This window comes from Micropterus dolomieu, linkage group LG05, assembly GCF_021292245.1.
Source record: "Micropterus dolomieu isolate WLL.071019.BEF.003 ecotype Adirondacks linkage group LG05, ASM2129224v1, whole genome shotgun sequence".
Lineage (NCBI taxonomy): Eukaryota > Metazoa > Chordata > Actinopteri > Centrarchiformes > Centrarchidae > Micropterus > Micropterus dolomieu.
Genome location: NC_060154.1, coordinates 15,902,026 through 15,924,138, shown reverse-complemented (window position 1 = coordinate 15,924,138; position 22,113 = coordinate 15,902,026). Strand labels below are relative to the sequence as shown.

The window sequence follows — 22,113 nt, the reverse complement described above, 5'->3', positions numbered from 1 at the left end:
AACAGGAGAGAGATAATGGGAGAGAGAAAACAAGGGAAATGGAGAGAAAAGGAATTTAAATGATACTGTTATCATCAAGGGCAGTTTCTCTCAAAGCAAAGGTTGGTAGAAATTTATATGGTTTACATTTCCAAAAAGAGGTATAAATATTTATTACCCTCACTGTGCCAGGGTAAGCGATGATTACTTTCAAAATAAACGACAAACAAGGGGCTTTGGTTCCTTTGTCAATGGTGGTGTGGTCCTTTGCTGTAAAAACTAGTTAATCAACGAGCCGGAGAAAAATAGCTTGTGTTGCTATTGTTACTGACTCAGTAAGTGTGTGTGTTTTCTTTTGCTTCATAATAGTCTAGAGACTTCATTTGTGTGGCGCTCAAAAGAATTGCATGTCTAGGCATTGCGACTTGGACTCCCTCTCTCTAACTTTGTGCTGATGTCTGCGCCTATCATGTTTTGACAGTACCTCTCTCCCGCTATTCCACATTTTGGACAGCAGGACCCACGGCTCAGAGACGGTAAACTGACACCATCTCCCAATTTCCCCAAAACTCCCTCATTACAGTAAAGGATTGCTGATGGGGCTTTGAAACCAGCCGTTACTTGGTTCAGACAAGGTGGGGATACTCGTAGAGACGCTCCCCTGTCTCCGTGGCTTTTTTGCTTGGTCAATTAAAATGTTCCAGCGTGAGCAAGACCTGCAGGTGCTTACAGACTCTGATAGCAATACTATTTGTACTGTTTTGTTTCGTTTTGGGTCTTTTTTTGCTCCCCAAAACACAACAAACATGTCTTGCAGATTGCATTTTGCAGGCTAAGTGTCCCTTAGCATCTGTTTTGGCCTCTGAAGCAAGCTAAAGGGACTTGGGAGCAGAGCAGGTGCCGGCAGTATGTAAACCTTATCACTATGTTCCTCCACTCTTTCAGCATTGATCAGACGGCTGCTACTCTACTCGACACACAGCTGAATACAAGAGGGGGGGGTCATTAACATGTAATTACGTACAACCAAGTACTCAAACACACACAAAACTACACCACTGCAGCATATACTCAAAGTCCCCCTCCCAGAGGGAACAATTTATGTTTTTATGTTGAACACCTGTTACCTGGTGCACGCACCGCATAGTCTGAGTGGAATACGCAAACCAGGCAAACGGGTGAAATTACACCATCGCTTCAGGTTAATGTAACCTAAAAAAACATGGACCACAAGATAGTCATCCAAGTTGATCTGTTATCATCAAATTTGTGAATTAACTGGAGGCACACCATGGATGGCCATAATGACTCCATATTAGAATAGTGGTACAGCTGTGCCTCTGCCGTTGAGTTTGCTAAGCTGCCATGGGCTGGGAACACACAATCTGGCATACACTGGCACACACACACACGCATAGCAAGCTAATAAATCGCCCCGACACACCCTTTGGCAGCAGCACAACCCACCACAACCACATCCCCCTCGCCCACAGCCAGTCTAACTCCTTATTTAGCTGTGTTTAACAGTGAGACATAGACTCCCTGCATGCAGACTCCATTTCCGAGGTAAGACGCAGGGAGCTGGGAAGAGGACTGTCATATAGTAGGGTTTGAGGATCTGGAAGTTGGATTACATTTTTTGCACTTTTGGAAAGGTCATTTGGCCTAAAACTACTGGGAGAGGCTCAGAAAGTGGCTGGAAGATGTCACATGCAAAGCCATGCACGCACAGACAGAAAAATTGGAAAGTAAATGCATGCAGCAGGGAGCACATATATCTGTTTTGCACCCTGGTTCAACCATAATGTGAGCCAAGTTGACTTTTATACATTTGGCTTTCTTCATTTTGACAACTCTGAAAAAAAATTAATAGCACTGCTTATAAACATTAAGAGTAATTGGCAGTCTTTCAGAAAGTTTCCTTCATCATGCAAGTAGCCAGATGGCTAATGTTTATCAAATTCGGAGCAGCAGCAGTGGTGTACAAGCAGTTGCCCCTCCCTTATTACCACCGCCAAGTTACCCTTGAGCCAGGCACTGCTCGGTGGCCAGCAGATCATTTTGTGGTTGGGCACCTTCAAGCTGTGTGTAAAGGAGTTAGTTTACTTATCGGGAATTAGTTACTAGAGTATGTAAAGGGGGCGTCTCACGGGCGGGTGTGGGTCTGTGTTAGGGATGAAACAATTATCAGTTTAACGGTAAACCATAGTAAAATTCCCGACGGTTATTATTACGGGTACGGTTAACCGCGCTATTATAATCTCGTTAACGAAGACGAACGAAATAACGAAAACTAGATGTGAAAAAACATTGTCATTAACTGAAATAAAAATAAAAACGAGGCTTTACAAAAAAAATACTAAATACTAAAATTAAAGAGTAAATGTCCTTAGTTTTCCTTTATTTATAGGACCTAGTAAGCCTACATTTTGAGTAGATATGAAGCTGGGGGAACTGACTTTCCGGGGCAGCTGATCTGGCTGGTCCGGCAGTTCAGCGGTGCGTGTGGTGATTAGCCAATAGGCAGCTGTTGGTGAGCCGCGGGTGTGTTATGATTTTGTCCTCCACGTGAAGAGCTGACCCGCTGCGTGTCCATCAAGAGAGCCAGTCAGGGTACGGATCAGCTGTGTAGGTGGTTGGTTTTCTTTTTTAATAGATTTTTTGGTCCGTTCTGATGGTCTGGCTTAGCATCCTGCGTGTGGGATAGGCTAAACTTGCCCATTGATTGTGAGCTCCCCTTGCACTGGGTTAAAGTGTCTGCAGGTCATTATATTTACTGCTAGTGTGTGTTTTCTTCACAGATGGCTAGGGACCTGTTGTTTGTGGCTCCAAGGGTGGGCTACACCATCTTCCAGTTTCTTAGTTGTCCATCAATTGTATTTCTCCTCCATTTATTGTATTTCACCTATTTAACCAAGAATGATAGAGCTAGAAACTGATAGAATGTAGGATTAGGGTAGTTTGCTCGTAGGGTTTTCTGTATGTAGGTTAGAAATTATACTGTAGATTGCATGTGCTTCATTTATTTGTAGTATTTATTTCGACAATGTGTCAGTACTTCATATTTATTGGCCCTTTTCACAAATATTTCTAATTGTACTTGTATTTTATTGTTTTGTGAAAAAAATTAAACTGGACTGAACTAAACTGAACTGAGCTTGGCATCACGTAGTGACAGACTAAAACTAATAAAAACTAAACTAAAACTAAGCATTTTCCAAAAATAAAAACTAAACTAAATTAGCAAACCCACATTAAAAACTAATTAAAACTAAACTGAAATTGAAAACAACAAGTCAAAATGAAATAAAAATAAAAACTAATGAAAAATCCAAAACTATAATAACCTTGCTCCCAGAAGCAGGTGCGCATGCGCAGAATGCAACGTCGGTTTGTTTGGGTCAATGACAACACGGCGGAAGAAAAGGCTGCGGAGATTTTTCAGTCACTCTGAAGTCTGGTCGTATTTTAGTTTTCATGAGAGTGCTGAAGGAAACTTGTGAAGGCAGGGTGAGTTAACTTTTAGCTTTGGTTTGTCTCTCTGACTTGCTAACAGCGTGTAAACTGAAGCTCTCAGTATTAGCTGCTCCTGTAAAAACACTACACGTTGTTCTGCTGCTGTGTGCGTCGTGTGTCGGCAGAGTCTATTCGTTCACTGCACATGATAACACATTACACAGTTTAATCAAGCAACCAGCATATCTAGAAACGCTACAGACTACTCTGTATTTATGTTAGTTTTTGGGATCATTGCTCACTGTTTTCTAAAGACTTATATGTTTTCATGTAATTGTCCAAAGGGTCATTGTATTACCTATAAAATATAAAATCTTGATAATGCGCACAGATGATTTTCATATGTTTACAAAAGGTATTTGCTGTTATTTCATTTTTTATGCAAACAAAATGGCAAGTGTATTTGTAGTTTTCAATATAAAAACTTGTGTATCAGTACATTTTAATATTTTTTGGCATATTTTTACAATACCGTGATAATACTGATAACCTGAAACTGTAGTTGTCCACGTCTGTATTGAAGTATGATCAAAACTTTACCGCCTTCCTGATCTCTTTCCAAAACGTTCTGCATTTCTTTGTTGTCTTGACGCAATGTATTGCACAAACGGATTACACTTTGAGAGATTCTCCTCAAAGTCACTGATGGTATTGCACTCACACAAAAAGTGACAAAAGTAGTTTTGTGAAGAATGAGAAAAGAGACGTTCAAACCCTGCCTTACTTTCACACCTCTGTGCAACTGCCCATAAAGCAGGCATGATTCTAGACAGATGATGGATGCTCCACACTTACCTGATGTGACACTGACACTGTTGAACAACGCAATAACAGGGTACGTTAAATGTAAGACTTTTTATGACCTTTTTAATACCACTATAATAGAAAATTTGTATGAATTTTAAGCCCTCGAAAATGAGTATTTACGAAGTTAGCTGAATTTAATAAAACATTTAATTATAATACTCACATTCATATCTAATACAAAAGCTCAGAAGATCATTGGCACCCATCTCCTAAGCATCAGTGATATCGGTACCAGAGCCCAAAGTATACTAAAGGACTGTGGCTGGGTGGGTACTGTCCTTTAGTATAGCTATAGTGTATTAGGTAGGTAGGTGCATTTATTGTCACAATATAACAGCTCAATTTCATTATATAACCTGTTATATTGTGACAATAAATGCACCTACCTACCTAATACACAATAGCTTTTTGGGGTGTGTTTGTACTCTCATAACAAAATTAATACAATATTTTTCACACAAAAAACTCTTATGATGTGAGACTAAAAATACAAAAATAGTGCAGAATGAGTTGTTACAATTAGTTACACCTTGGCTAGATAAGATAATGTAATGTAATATAATATGTTAATGTAAATACCAATTGCTTTAGTGATTATTCATCCTGTTCTGTTTTTGCATCTCAAGGCTGCTTGAAATATTATTTAGTATTGGCTTGAAAGCAGTGGGGATAAGGAGTTGGGCTCGGGGTTTGCTTTGTCCTCGCATCTGGTTGATGTAGTTTAATGTGTGATAGCATGTTGGACGTTTTCATTCACATAACATTACCCTACGATAGTGCTACAATGCCGACACACAGACCCAGTCCTTGTCTCAAACACAACTGTCTCTCTGTTGCTTTTGTAACGTTAACTGACCAGGAAGCTGTAGGCGGGTCTTCCAGCTCTGCTGTTTCGTTACCGCTCGCCATAGTGTGATTGACTCGCATGCCGATCCGCGTGTTATGCCAACCTCTGCACCACTGCCCTTAGCCTCGTCCGCCAACTTGTCCGTATCGCTGGTCTTCTGAACTTCAGACACTTGCCCATTCTGAGTGGACGAACGAATGTTAGCTTATTAGTAGCTCGTCAGAGACGTTTTCTTTTCTTTCCAAACAACTAACTGACTCACACCAGAGCTTGGATGGCAGAGCTTGTGCTCAACACTCCATAGTCCAGAGAGTAAAGTTAAACACTGACGTAAACAGTAATGTTACCTGTACTGCCATATAACACCCAAGTCACACCAAACAAAAAATAAGTAAATTGTAAAGTCACACACACAAAAAATATTTATTTATGACGTTGCGGCATTTATGTAATCCTACGAAAGGACAAAAAAAAAAAAAAAAAAAGACTTTTGTAAATGAAATTTAATACTTTTAAGGCCTTATTTTTTAGAATATAAAATTTAAGACCTTTATGTCTGTGTGAGGTATTGATGGATGAATAAAACAAAAAGAGAAACATGTCTCAGGAAAGCCATGTGTACAATACAATACATTACAGGCAGAGGTCTGTCACTTTCAAGTTACCCCAGTGTTACTCTGGAGCGGGGAATGACTAATTAGTCCAGCTTCACATAACATGCTACATTGGTGGGGGTATACCATAGACCAGTGGTCGGATATTGGCGGCCTGCCAGCAATAATATCTGGCCAGCGGCCAGATTACTTTGATAGCGGCAATAAAAAATAATAATTACAGTGGCTGGTGCGGAAACAGATCTTGGTCATGACAGCGAAAGTTACTCACATAATTACTTCTTCTTAAGTGATTGTGCCTACATAATAAAAGCACGATAACATTTTTTGCTAAGTACTTTATGTTGTGTTTAACTGAGAGCTTTTACTTTGAAAAGTTCTGAAGGAAGTTCAAAAGAGTCTCTGTCTTGAGTGACACACCTCTGAAAAAGCCATCAGAAAACGTGAGATTGCAGATTCCCCTGAATGAGAAAAGCAGGAATTTCCTCTGCCTGGAGACACTGGGGACATGAAAATAAGTGTCCATAGGTTGATGTGGACCAATCGCTGGGATGTACACACTGGTGCACTACCAACTACCAAGCGAATCGCACACACAGTAAATGTTGGAATATAAATGGTCAATTGAAGATGTCCTGGCCCGCCACTAATGACATGAAAAAAATTTGGCCCGATGCCAGACTTATTTGCCGACCCCTGCCGCCTCTGTCACCCGTAGATTTCTGAAGAGCCGTTGTGAAGCCCAGTATCCAAAACAGTTTTTTGTACCAGGCTTTAAACATGTTTATTTCTACTGTGAAAGAAATTAACATGGGGCTCCCTGGGGAGTGACTCACCTTTGGAGTCAGCGTTATGTGTCCCCTTCCTCTGTCTTTAAGCTGGATTCATCGCAAAGTGCTCATGCTGACTCACATTTACTTGTTAACCATGTGTACATCTGAATGCACAGGTATGTTACGCTGACTTTGTCGCTGCATTGCTGCATTCACTATGGTAATACATAAAATTACTTAAAACCACAACGTGAAGCTGCGAGGTATTAGTTTTATGTTCTCTTGAGTAATTCAGTGGGTAAATTCAAGGTGTGTTTGAGAATGGCGGGTGGAACTTTTGAGACCCAAAAGTCACATCATCACCAGTCTTAAGTACTACATAAACAGACTTTACATCTGTTGACACCACCTCTACATCTCAGACATCACCTGGCATCATTAGAGCGGAGCGGGGCAGCGTAGTGAGAGGTATTAAACCCTGGGGATGTAAAACTGAAGTGAAACTGGTGAGGCGTGAGGCTACCCTGAACGAAGCCTGCCTGAATTGAGATTCATATCTTATTTTTCTCAGGCTCTCCATCTCTCCTTTCTCTCTTGCCCACATACGCTTGCACATACTCTCACTGCACACTTTTCTGTTTAGTATGGGAAGGTAGGGTGACTGTGCTCAGGGGGACAATTTAACTAAATTGTAAATGGCCTGGGTGCAGCTGTTCTAGTACACAGTTAGCAAGTAAGGAGGTCACTGAATCACCCCTCATTCTTCAGAATTGACAGTCTCTGTAAGGCAGTATGGAAGATGTGCATTCTCCTGAGACCTCAGTTTCGACAGACCCATTAGAAAGCACACACACCACTTGTCTATAGGTTACATTTATATCCCCTCACCTCAGTTCTGGCCATGGTGTCAATAAGAACTTAACAGAGTTGTGTCAAATGTCAAGTGATAGAAATAGACTGAAGGGCTATTTGAAGATTGACTGTGTCTTGGAAAATGGACTTATACATGGTTACATGCACACACACACACTTTGTTCCCTTTCTTAATTTATTTGAAGTGACAGCTGGGTAAGTAACACCACCAGGAGCGTGGACACCACGATGAGATCCAGACCTCATGGGCACCATCACGTCTAATAAGTTTATCATTAATTGCAGCCTTTGGGGACATTTGTTCTTGAATTAATTAGTCCTCAACAACTCAGGGCTCAGCGAATGTGAAGAAACACAACTCACTTAGCGAGGCGCGGTGACCTGTCTCTCATTTTATGTTGTTTCTTTACTTTACATCACTCTGCAGACATCACTGTCTAGTTCACCATCATTAATCTGCCCACTGGCATGCCTTTATAAGAAGTCCCCAGAGAACAGAGCAGCACTGCAGGCACTGTTCTGACAATGAAACACAGTAGCCTTCGATTATATGTGGATTGTTCCATCTTTCGAAAATGTCCGCCTACAGAGAGAGAAAAAAAAGAAAAGAAAGAGGGACCAGTTACTTTAGCCCTGTAGTCAAATATTTAGGTCGTTTTTCTTTTCTTTTTTTTAATTATTGAATCACAGTAACACAAAGAAGAGAGAATTTGTCCCAAGTGACACACACCACACACTAACACATAAACATACTTAAAAAGATTGAGAAGAAACAGAGAGGAGCACCAACAAGGACCAGTCTCGTGAAGCACCAAACAACACAGTGGTATGCAGTATAAAGCTGGATCAAGTCCACAGACCAGAGAAAAAAAACAAAAACAAACAATGGCGCAATTTAGGATATGAGGTTATTCTGTACTGTAGTTCATTGGATAGAATATTTAAACAGTTGCTATCTGTCCATGTTCAAATATATGAGGCACTTCTTAGCAATAAACATTTCCTAGTATTATCCTCTGAGGCTGTTAAACGTGTGTAGAGGTAAGTAGATGGAGGCTGCTGAATGCATAAGGAAAGGCAGCCTAAAGTACTTCACAAACTCTGCAGCAGTTGCTTTTCTGGCCTTCAGTCCCCATTTAAGATTAATTCGTCAGGGGCTTTTAGTTGGTTCTTTAGCTGGGCTTACACTGTTTTGCTTGGAAAAACAGCAGCTGCTGCAGGCCCCCCAAAAGAGTGTCAAGTGGCACTTTGAAAAGTGAGGCTAACCAGAGACCTACTGTAGCGAGATCGCTAACTGCATTTGATGTTGTTTTTGTTAGGATTTGACACAATGCTAAGTACTCCCCAAGACTCTCAGGGTCCCAAGGTAAAGTTTCTAGCACTGTGCGGAATAGAGAAACTGAAGAGAACTCATCATGTCAAGGAAAATTTTCATTTCACTAAAAAGCAAAATCTTTTTGCATCAATGGATTTAGCGTAAAACCTCTCATCAGGTCACCTAACTGGCACAGTCACTGTTGTTTGGTAAATTGAAAAAAGCAGCAAGCAATGACTAGTTAGAAGAACTACTATATAGATAAGATCTTAAACGTAGTAGGCATTTCTTATGGATTATAAAGTTATGTGCAATGTTTCCTGTGTGCATTGTTGGCAGGAAAGCAGAGACACTTGACACAACAGTCCAAGCTGCACTAAGGGCTGCAACTAAAACCATCATAGTCTTACGAAACTACCGATTACACAGCCACATGATTAGAAGAGACATTTTCACTTAATATGGACAACCCATGCAACAGGGAAGTTTGACATATGTTCACAATTTTGTTTGTCCTGACTGAGGTGGTGCAGAAAGAGGAAACAAACATGAATTGCTGTGTGCAACAAAGAGAGGCAGGCACATGTAAAAATAACTCTGGAAGAAACAAGTAGTTCAAGGGGAGAATAATAATGGTGGAAAAGATGGAAAGTCAACCAAGTCATATGTGAAAGTTTCCTTCCTCACCTCTGTTCGGCACAACCACTTGGGGCGATCGCCTGCTGAATTCATGCTCGGTCAACTTTGGATCGGTAGTCACGTCCGTCCTTTAAAAACCAGCACGCCAAACATGGCTATCAGCTTTCCTTCAGCTGCTGTCTATCAATGTCACACTGGATCAACAATGCAGAACCCTTTCTGACTCTCTGCTCCCCTGCTGCACAACTGCAACCCCTCCACCTCTACACCACATCTCTCACTACACACACTCCGAGTATTGTCAAGGGCAGGTTGTGAACTCAGGTGCGGTGTAGTTGACTTATTTATTTATTTGTGTAACAAGCGCACAGATCAATATGAGTATTCTGCTGCGAAATAAGGCTGGACTGTCGAGAGACAGATTAGGGCTGACGCAGCTTGGCATTGCTCAGCTACCCGTTCTGACTCGGCTTGTTGTAGGCCAACAATTGATCCGGCACGCTCACGCAGAGTAATTAAAAGAAAACTTTAAGTATATCGTCCCAAAAAAAAAGCACTACTGAAGACACAAGCATACACAATAACATACATTTATGTATGCACAAGAGTTTGTGGACAAATACAAACTCAACTTTCAGTTTATTAGGTATATCATGCTAAAACTTATGCAATCTAATACAACAGCCCTGCAATAAAACATTACACTTGCCATTTTATGGAAATTTCTATGCTATTTGTGGTGCTGTTGAAGTGAATTGCAATTACACAGAGAGGTGGCTCTAATACTGAGTCCACGCATAGTCTAACCATATTTAGTCAAGTGCTAGAGTAAATATTAAAAATTATAACGGGCTATACAGAGAAGTGCTCAGTATAACGTATTATAATTCAGCAGCAAACACTAAAGCCTCAAAAATTACCATTAAGTTAAATCAACACCTCTTTAAAAAAGGATTTAACAAAAACTGAACATTATAAAGGTTGGATTTATTGCAGGGCTGTTGTATTAGACTGCAGTTTTAGCTACAATAATTGTACCTTTTAAACTGGTAGCTGAGTGGATGAACAATGAGCCCGTTACTCGTGGTTTTTCCTGGCTCAAAATGAGGCAGAGGTGGTCCCATCCTGATCATGTGCACTGCGACTTCAACTGGTCCAAGCAAACACTTTTAACAAGCAACATATTTTAGGAGTTATAATAATTATATTATTGCAGAAAATGACAATTATCACGTAAAAGAAGATTTAATTTTTTTTTTAAATAACACAAAAGCTAATGAGTTCATTTACACAGTTAACAAATAGCAAGTTGCTTAAAATCAAGTAAAAAAAATAAATATAAGCTATTAGTTTCTTTTATAGTTCAGGGATCCTCTTGTAGCATAGTCATCTGCAACTTTCTGTAATGGGCCTAGTAATATCTGTTGTTACTGAAGCATGTCACATGTCACGGCTAAACTCTGTTTGACTGAGAACATGACCACAAATACTGAATACAATTTTTTGTATTCAGTACAAGTATGTGTTTTAAGTAGTCCCCCCCTCCCCACACTTTTACAAGATCACTAATTTTTTATATTATATGGTTATTTTGTTTCTTACTTCCTAATTTAAATTAATTTGCTTTTATCAGTACATTTCCATTTACTCATTTGCCAGACGCTTCTATCCAAAGCGACTTACATTTGAAGAACAACATACAAGCATCAATAAAGCATCAATACAGTAAGAGCAGCAATATACTAATAAGAGCTAATAGCATGTATGGCATCAATGGTTTAATACCTAGGGAAAAAAAGTGAGAGTTAACAAAATAGTGCAATCAATACAAGAGAACTGTAAGGAGACAGAAGAAGAGCACGGGAAGTGCATGTTAGAGGTTAGGGGTTATAGGTGTTATAAGAGAAAGTGTTCCCGGAAGAAATGAGTTTTCAAGAGCTTCTTCAAGTTAGAGGGGGGACGCCCCTGCTCTGATGGCCTGTTGTAGCTTGTTCCACCATTCTGGTGTTACAGATGAGAACAGCCGGGACTGAGATTGCTTTGTGTGTAGGGATGGCAGAGCCATCTGCAGTGGCCTGAGTGCAGTGGCCGAGAAGTAGTGGTGCAACAACTAATCGGCGTAATTGACAAAAATCCATTATTACATCCTTTGCCAACGAATATATAATCTATATGGTTTCCTTTGGTCAGTTCATTGTTAGAGTAGCAAATAATTATTTTATATCAACGGTCCTGTTTAACATTCGAGATGTGTAATTTTGCGATTCGTAGTCGTTTCAATAATCAATAGAATAATGGATTATCTAAATTAGTCGTAAATTGCAGCCCTGCCGAGAAGGAACATAAGGTTGTATTATGGAGTTTAGGTAAATGGGTGCAGACCCAGTAGTCACTCTGTATGAGAGAGAACCATGGCATGTATCCGAAACTGGGTGGCATACTGAGTTAGGCAGGGCCTGATTTTTGTTATGTTTGTGATGGAAATTTGATATTTTACTGTGTTTACTGTTTTACCTTTTATGCTGCATTATTGTAGGCCTGTTTCACTGTGTAGTGTTTAATAATTTTATTATGTTGCAGCTAGGTGAAGGTTCCAATGGGAGAGTAACTCAGAGGTTTTCCTTATTTGACCATCTTCATCTCAGGACAGTTGGTCCCTACTCCCTTCCTAAGATAGCTGTGTAATACCCTTACAGTATAAAGTCAACTGTTTCTTCACTGGCTCTTTCTCTTACATTCTGCAGACTGTTTGCACTCTGTATGTCTGACCCTTTGCAAAAAATAAAACCCTTAAAAGACGTCGGGATTGAACTCTTTATTTCAGAAGACTCACTTGAAGGACAAATTTCCATTACATGTTGTATAGAGCAAAGACCGAGAGCAACATGGTCTAAAAAAGGACAGTTGGTCATCAATCACGACACCCAAGTTTCTCACTACCCTGGTTGGAGTGACAGATGAGGAGTCAATTTGTAGTTTGATGTTATGGTGGATTGCTTGGCTGGAATGACCAGGAGTTCAGTCTTAGAGAGGTTTAGTTGAAGGTAACAAGCCTTCATCCATGAGGATAAAGTATGTACAGTGGGTACGGAAAGTAACCATGTGATATTTCAGTTTTTCTTTTTTAATAAATTTGCAAAAATTTCTACATTTCTGTTTTTTTCTGTCAAGATGGGGTGCTGAGTGTACATTACTGAGAAATCAAATGAACTTTTTTGATTTTTGGAAAATGGCTGCAATGAAACAAAGAGTGAAAAAATTTAAAGGGGTCTGAATACTTTCCGTACCCACTGTATCATGTCTTCCGATGTAGGTTTTGTATTGAACTACCGGTATTAAAAAAAAACGCACACTGACTTTGTAGTCGCTGTACAGGACGCCGTTCAGTCACATGTAGAAGTGCATAGAGCAGTGTTCACAAATGCAGACTGACATTTGCAATGGCATTTTTAAAACGTTTGCTGGAGATATAAAACTAAAATAAAACATGGAATGACAGAAAAAGGCAGTTTTCTTTTCTTTAGTGATTATTTTTTGCTGTGTGGCAAAGGCGTTACCAGCGGAAACACTGTCGCGGCCCCAGCACTTCAGTTCAGCTAATCAGACGGCTCTTTTCTTCCTCTCCGGACGTTTGGCAGCCCCAGTGTGTTGTGCTGTACACCACGTCAGTTTAATAACGCAACTGCAGTAACAAATAACAGAAATCCACAAAGTGCAACGCATGTTAGAAAATAATGTTTACCGTGGAGACAACCTCAGAATTTTGTTGAGAGCAGGAGGCAGGAACAAATTTAACAGAGGTCTGCGCTTAACTGTCTATGCAGGAAAAACCCTAGTACAGTATAATATGACATTAACAAAGAAGAGGGTCTATTATTTCTTATACAACTTCTTTCTCTATCTTCCAACAATCTCTTGCACTCAATTTAAATGAGATTCAAATCAAACAGCCACACGCCTTCTATCGGTCAGCACAAAGCATATTATTCTGTTAAAAATGTAGGTCTTGTCTTATAGAAAGAGAAAACTCATCCAGATTGCCCCATTTGAAGGCAGCACTGTCAGCTTAGCTAATGTAGACATGACAAACACAAATTTCTTGACACTTGAGAATGCGGTGAATTTATTTACACTCCTGCAAGCAAAACAGCTTTCTGATGAGTTCTTAACATTCTACCCTTTCCAAACTTTGCCCCCCCCCCCAAAACAGAAATACAGATACAAAGTACTTTTCACAAAACATTTCTTCCCCACATTGATATGAAAATGTAATAAATTTCTTCTGACCTTGACCCTTCTGTCTTGCCAGTTTTTGAGCAACAGTGGAATGCAAAAAAAACTAATTAAAAGATAGCCCAAGCCATTAATTTCTCTCTACAATGCACACTTTTTAAATGTGAGCACTACATCTGGGAAGGAAAATGCAGAATGGCTGTAGAAATAAAACAGCAGCACTGAAATTAATTTATCTACTGTAATCATAAATTAGTCACAGATGTTCAAAGCATTGAACAGGTTTACTCTATCAACCTTTTGAGGCTTAAAAAAAATATAGAAACACTGCAGTAGTTGGAAGTATAAACATCATGACATCTAGTGTGGTGCATTGGATTCACCTTGTTTTTTAGTGTGCAGTCAGAGGAGGTCTATGAGGTTTCCAGCATTTATAGTGTTTTATCACATTCCCCCATACAGACGCAAAAAGATATAAGTAATAAAGACATCAGTTTTCAAATCAACACACTCCACAGCTTGTACCCAGTCCCTCATTGTCCACTTCGCGGCCAATGTGAGCCAGATTGTTACTGTATAAACTGTTTCATTGACAAAATGATTTGGATTTGAGACTTAAGGCATGAGAGAAACACACATCTCTTATCCCAGTACTGAAAAGTAATTTTGCTCTCCTTGATACCATGGGAACCCAAACACTCACATCAAAGTTTAAATTGGCCGCTGGGAATAAAGGGGCCATCTCAGTGACCCCCACCCCCTCCATCTCCCGTTTTTCAGGAACACCTCTCAGTTTCACTTAAAGTGCAACTCTCATAAAATATGGGCTCCATCATCACTGAGGACGACAAGCCAATATGTTGGACGCCACTCTCAATGGAGAGAAGTACCGGTGCCTCAACGACCCATAACAATATCCCCCAAAAACAGTGAATTCTGAAGGGATGGCGTTTTAGAGGGGAGCTGACTCTCTTCAAAGCTCTTATTACACTTTTACATTAAATCTCAGCTTGAGTGTCAGATGAGTTTCCAGGCCTCTCCTGGCTCAGTGTGCAGAAAAGAATAAGAGGGGGAGTGAGAGACACTGCACAAGTGAAAAAAAATGAAGCAACCATTTTGTTTCTTTTTTTGCCAGCACACTGGCACACTCCACCATCTCCAGTAAATGGGACTGTGCACAAGAGTTATCCCTCTGGCCATTCTTGGGTCAAGGCATTTTTGCCCAAGCCTTTTGCTTTGACAGGAAAGGAACAGCATGTTATTTTACACCTAATTGCAACTGTCAGCAGCTAACATCAGTTCAGAAAGAACAGTAATGTGACATGACTACAAAATAAACTCCTTTCTCCCCATCCTTTGAAGGACATCTGTAAGGCCCATTAACATACTGTATGGTAAGCAGCGGAGCCTATCAAGCGGCTGGGAGTATAGCACCAGCAGTGCCACCGTTGAAAAAGACAAACAAAATATATTGCCTGCGCTGACGAGGGATGGTAGGTGCACAGAAAAGCATGTGTAGTAGTTAATGGTATGTCACTGATGGGGAGGAGAGGTCAGACCAAACAACTGCACAGGGAAGGCTTACCGCCTCACAGTACACACACACACACACACACACACACACCCCCCCGCAACAAAGCCTGGTGTATGTCATCATTTTAGAGAGTGTAGAATAAATTCACTGGTGGCCAGAATGCCCATAGCTGGGCCTGGTCAAAAGAAAAAAAGAGCCTCAGTGAATCCATAAATAAAACCTGCTGGCTGGTCTTTTTTCTCTTCTTTCATCAACTACTGTGTTACACACATCTTGCCTTTGAAAATGAGGAACAGCAAAGTAAAAATATGAATAAAGGAGAGTGTGGACCCAACTTATTCCCTATGCTACTATATCATTAACTACTAGAACAGCAAACAGGGGATGAACCTTAGTTACTTCCACTGAATACTGCAAACAGAACTTACAAAGGAGCTGAATCAAAGGTTTGCCATGCAGTAAATGTGTCTATGTCACAATGTGAATTCCACCTCCGTATGAAGAATTATTCAATTACAATATTCTCTCAGTTGTTGTGGCCATTTAGGGCTTCAGGCATTAGCCTTACAGAGGGGAAACTGGTGACCACTGCAACTCCGTACAGAACAATGATCTTATTATTTGCTCTGATTTCCCATGGCTCCAAATTTCGTTCTTCAAATTACTCCAAATGGCAGAACCACCCGCGTCATGTGTTAAATCAGGGTCTTCATTTGACTACTTAAGCATTTTAACATTGACTGTCCATCTGTGGGATTTCACTCATTAGCACATTTGCTTTCACAGAGACAGAGAGAATGTGTCGAGAGATCCTGAAGACTATAATAGAGTGAGTGTGACTTTTGTCTTGTCAAGATAGATGAAACTGTATCCCACAAGAAAGAACCACAAGTTCTCCTTCCTCCCAGTGCGGCGCCAGAATAACAACAACAGATAATACAATCTCTCCTACCCAGGGGTCACGTTAACCAAATATTCTCTGTCATTGACTGAATTTTTTTTTTTTAACAATGACGTAAAAAATCTGAAGGCATTTTGACAGATTATGACTGTTAAGGGCAATCTACCGTAACATAGAGGTGGAATTTAAGTCGCACATGTCCACGTCAGAAGCAAGTCTCAAGTTACTGTGATGAAAGGCAAGCAAGTCAACTCAAGTCATTGCTTGGGTAAAGCAAGTCACAAATCATATGAAATTCTTAGGAATTTGTTTAAACAGTTTAAGAGAAGTGGCAATTCAACTGTATGATCATTTTGGAAGATGTGGTGTGTGTTCCTGTTCTAACTATATTGAACTATACACAAAGGTGTTTCCATTATTTAGTCTACTATTGGCTTCACTGATTATTGAAATGGAGTAGAAAAACAGAGTAACAGAAACGTGTAGTAACGGTAACCTCTTACCATTCCTGTAAAATTTGTTTTAAACACCTACTCAATGCATATCCAAAGTTAATTAAATGCAGTTCTTGAACCATTTGGAGTAAATTCATAGTTTTGGGGCTTCTCTGAAAGATAACACTCTGAAGTGTCTAACCCAAAAGTCAGAATCACTGTAAGCGCTACTGGAATTGATTTATATATGTTTAAACACACTAAAAGGAATATATTTTTGTTTCCCTGCAGACAACTACAGCAAGGATTTATTAACTGGAAAACACTGAGGCCACAGCATAAAGCCTTACCTAGTCCAATTTTAAACTTTATACCAATAGTCAAATGACATGTTAACCCGAGCATTCCCATTGGCTAGTCAGCAGAACATAACTGTAGGTTTGTTTAGTACCTGTAGAATCGATCCGTACCTGTAATCTTTGGGTTTTTCAGATATTCAGATATACATTCAAACATTTTCACACAGCTACAATACATTTGGGACAGTATTTATTCCATACATGATCAACAATAAACCTGTTTTCACAGTGCACAACCATTTAATGTGCAATGCAATCAATGACAGCTTAAACTCCTGTAAGTCAACAGATTCCCCAGACACTCAAACCAGTGTAATGTTAACTAAATAAAACTAACGTTACATGATCAACAATAAACCAGTAACCTGTTTGCAGCCACGTTAATGATTAACGTTATGGCAGACAGCGGGACGTAAATGATTACGTTAATCAACTGCCAGACGTTTGGCAAGTAAACAAACGTTCATTCATCTTTTCATAACAAACGACTGTTGGAGTTAACCTCCCGTAGGTTGTAGCTAAAGCAAGAAGCAAGCTAACGTTAGATGGCCAATGCTGAGCTAAACATGTTTACCGACCTCAGGTTTCTAACCTATTTTGCTTTCAGCGCTTCTTTGTTTGGGCCTTGTTGTATGAAGTTTTAAAGCCAAAGTTTATGATAAATGGCACAACAGCTACTGCTGTTTGTTGTCCTCTCTCACATGTGGCCATGCACAGTTACGTAGGTAGGTTATAGGTAACGGAAGGAGGGGAACAGCAAGCTCATCAAATGTTTCGTAAAAATAAACAAGTCTTTGAGGACAAGTCTCAAGTCGAGTCTGAAGTCACTGTGTGTGTGAGACTTAAGTTGGACTTGAGTCCGAGTCTCAAACTCGAGTCCCCATCAATAACCACATGTAGTCCACCTGTAGTAGACCCTCCTGTCCAGTTGGTGGTAAGTGTGCATATTAATTATCTATTGTCCAGTAGTTTTGTCTTTCATCTCACATGCATGACCTCATGGTCTAGCTGGCTTTAGCCATCACATAGGTAGGCTATACCGTTAGATGGCCTAGCTATTGCAAAATGTCACGACAGTGTGTCCAAAGTTTCTTTAAAAACCCAAAATAAATATATAAATAATGTGATGTGGTTAATAAATGACGTGAAAAATTAGGGATTGATGCGGTGGAGGGTGAACATCAACCAACTAATACTGATAACATTTATCAGCCAGGGGCAGCTAATGTTACAGGGGTGGTAAGTGGCAGCAAGGAGGTAAAAATGATTGCAAAGTGATCGAGTTGTTGTTTGAAAATTAAATGCTATTAAATATGCTATTTCTCTTTATCATTAAAAAAAAAAATTTAAATAAGAGTAATAATAGATTATGATGGAATTTTTACAACCTTTTCTGCTACTTTAACTTAGCTTTGAAAACACTAACAATCATACAACCTCACATTTGAGCGTAAAAGGTTGAAGTCCTTCACCACTGTGCATAAAGGCGCTCACATTTATTTATTTTTGCAATGTAATAACTTCATTAAAAGTACTCTCAAATTTGAGTTTAAATAGGCGTTAATTGTGTTGGAGGCCTTGTCATTAACTTTCTGAAATGTCAACACCTACTCCACTCTTCCCTGCTTAATTTCCAGGGCACATTGGGCAACTGAAAACAGCTGTCAATTATTTATTAAAGTTTCCAAATAGGGACTGTTGCTCACCTTTCAATTGTGATTCACACTCAGTATACTGACTATTTAAAATTGAGAGAAAAGCGACTTGTCGACAGAGCTTTAAATGTTGAGCATGCAACTGGATGCCAGATGAAATGTGTGTCTGTCAGCAGCGACTGGAACCAACAAATGTTTGCCAGTATGTTATGTGACAACAGAAGCTATGTCTGTAGTGCAAATATCAACCTAGGAGTCAATAGAAAACCACATCACTAAATGGGCCCAGTAAACAAAGCCATTTTTGTACAGAACGGAATTCAGTTGCTGGCATTTTAAAAATCTCAAAAACAAAGTTATAAGTTCAAAATAGTAAAGGTTAACATATCCCTGTAGTGACACATTTAAATTACTGGGTATTCTGAGTAGATGTGTATCATATCCCAAAAATCGTCTATATCTACTTTTAAATTTCTTTGACTGACTGTTCAGAGGAGGTATACATATGAATAAAATTTGTTGTACATCATCTTAATGATAATCTCTTCCTGCAGAGATCAGGCTTCCACAAGTGCATGCCTTTGGACTTCATTGTTGTCCGACATTAAAAGGGCAGGACTTGCAAATCTCCAGACTGACACATTTGCGTATAGATCTCAAAGTGGGTAGGTGGATCATGATTTCTGTCTTGGTAGCTCTCTTGTTTCTCCTCCCAGAGGAGTCCATTGACTTCTACAGCAGCGAAGCCTCCTGCTGCACTCGGTTACTGCAGGCCATCTGGACTCAGTTCAAAGCTTCACAGATAGGGAAGAGTCTCTTCCAGAGGGCCTGTAATGCACAATGTTCAACAGCCATGTCTTAATATCACTAAACCCCAGCAGGACAAGCGCTTCTTAAGTTCCAAGCATAGTAAAATAAAGTGTTATTGCATAAAAACTGGACCAATACAGTTACTTAGTGAAGGTGGAAATGAACAATAATTTAGAGACTTAAATAGGTTGTTAGGAAATTCATCAGTGACAAGCGAAATTTGTTTTGACATTAGATGCAGCGGCTCACTATTTCTCAGATTGATGAACTCCAAATAATTAATGGAAACACATAAACAGGGGTGTTGATGGCGCAATGGATAAGACACATGCCTTTGGTGTGAGAGACCTGGGTTCCATCCCTCACTGTGACCCATCCACCATTGTGTCCCTGAGCAAGACTCTTAACCCCTAGTTGCTCCAGAGGCGTGCGACCTCTGACATATATATAGCAATTGTAAGTCGCTTTTGACAAAAGCATCAGCTAAATGAATAAATGTAAACATGACAAAATTTATTGTGCTACTGATTGTAGGTTTCTCAGAAGATGGAGAGCAGCGTTGACAGTCGACATGATATGGCCTGCAGCATGTTCACAAACAAATGTAACAAATGTACTTCCCATTGTCTGAGGCAGCAGCACGCTGATAAGGTCTTGGATTGAACTCCAGTTCAAGTGAACCACAAAAGGCTTCCTTCCTCTGTTCTCCAACCTCCCACAGTGAAATGAGAACACCAGTAGGTTCAAATACAGGGAGGAATTCTGGGACAGGATGGAGAGGTGCACATGATGAACCTCCTACTTGTAAATACCAGACAGATGCAGACATGCAGCAACAAGTCTAGTGAGACTATTTCTTGGCATCTGGTCATGTCGGCTGAAAATCCAATATGTTGGGGGGTTCTAGTCACTTAAGAGTGTGTTGCTCCTTTTCTTTGTTACATCCATGTTCTCTACCTTGTGTTATTATTAGTGCTGCTGATTATTTTTGATTATTACTGATCAACTGATTAATAATTTGGTCCATAAAATGTCAGGTAAAGAAATGTCCATCACAATTTCCCTAAAGTTCACATATCTGACTGGATAAAAGATATTCAGTTTACTTTTACATATGACTAATAAAAAGAGCAAATCCTACCATTTAAGAAGCTGAAACCAGGTGTGTTTGTTTTGTGAAAAATTTGAAAATGTGAAAAATTACTAAAATGATTTATGAAAATAGTGGGCAGATAAATCTTCTGTCCTTCCACTAATTCTTATTATAAATCAATTCAATGAACAATGGAGGTAAAGTGAAAATAAGTAATGTATGGCACTTTTCAAATGAACTCTATTTAACGTTCACTTTCCTGCCCCCAATACTAGCACAGTCTCTTACAGTATTGACTTTAAAAATGATGTATTGCACAGATGTGAGGAACATGACCTTAAATCTCCTCCTTTCCAAAAGTGCTCTACCTTAGGGTTTATAAAATCTGTTGTTTACACATGAACTTGTGGTTGGACAAATGTGTTTCCCATACAGTCACGTTAAAATACATAGTATCTCCAGGGAGGGGTCTGAGTCCAACTCCTCTAACAGCTTCCACCCCCTCACTCTTCTTATCGTTATAATCAAAAGAAAAAACAGTTTTTATGTAAGTGTGTGGAATAGTCATTTTTAAGCTTCCTCTTCTCTAAGCTCTTTCTGTTTCTCTATTTGTAACCACGGATACAGTGTGCACGCACACAAGCTGAGTCCTTACCGCAGTGGCCTGGGTTCGATTCCAGCCTTGGCCCTTTTCTGCATGTCACCCCACTGCATGTCTTATAGAGCTGTGGTCACATTAATATAGAGTGAATGGATGGTCGGAGCTCTAAGCGTCTAATATTGCCGTGGATGGGTTTACACTGGAGTTAGCCCTGTGAGTCTCATAGAGACGCTAAAGGGTACCATGTGTGTGTATATAAGATGCAGAGGAGTGTGACAAAGCATCAGCCTGGGTTGGTTATAGAAGAGTGTGACATACAACTGTAAAAGATATAGAATTTTTATATGCTCAGGACTTAGGGCACTCTTGGTATCTATGTGCCATCTTATCCTCTAGTTTACAAGGAAGTGCATGCACCATTACCAAAAAGGAAGGTTGAAGTAGTACCACTACTACACACCACTGTAAAGTTTATGTGTAAGTAAAATCTATACAGTTTCTAGTAGGACTGTTGTCCATCCACCCATTGTCAACCGCTTATCCTGCGTACAGGGTCGCGGGGGGCTGGAGCCAATCCCAGCTTACATTGGGGGAAAGGCAGGGTACACCCTGGACAGGTCGCCAGTTAGGACTGTTGTGTGATACAGTGGGGGAAAAAAAGTATTTGACCCCTTGCTGATTTTGCAGGTTTGCCCACTTACAAAGAATGCAACAATCTACAATTTTAATCATATGTACATTCTAACAGTGAAAGACAGAATCCCAAAGAAAATTCCAGAAAATCACATCATATGAATTTATAAAAATTGATAACCATCTGATGAGGAAAAACAAGTATTTGACCCCCTACCAAACAGCAAGTATTCTGGCTCCTACAAGCCAGTTAGTCTTTCTTTAAGACACAGCCCCAATCCCAACCAATTATCTACATCAAATACACCTGCCTCACCTCGTTACCTGTATAAAAGACACCTGTCAACACCCAAACAACCAGCATCCAACATCACCACCATGGGCAAGACCAAAGAGCTTTCTACGGACATCAGGGACAAGATTGTTGATCTGCACAAGGCTGGGATGGGCTACAAGAGAATCGGAAAGCAACTTGGAGAGAAAAGATCAACTGTCGG

The 22,113-nt window shown here is 39.9% G+C and overlaps 1 long non-coding RNA gene across 1 annotated transcript in view; it reads right to left on the bottom strand.

Moving 5' to 3' along the window:
* Positions 1-7,298: 7,298 nt before the first annotated feature.
* Positions 7,299-22,113, bottom strand: part of LOC123971130 — a 58,631-nt gene continuing 43,816 nt past the window's right edge. Inside the window, exons 2-3 of the long non-coding RNA XR_006825136.1 lie at positions 9,412-9,491; positions 7,299-7,992 (exon numbers count right to left, since the gene is read on the bottom strand). This is a non-coding gene — a long non-coding RNA (uncharacterized LOC123971130). The remainder of the gene's footprint in view (positions 7,993-9,411; positions 9,492-22,113) is intronic.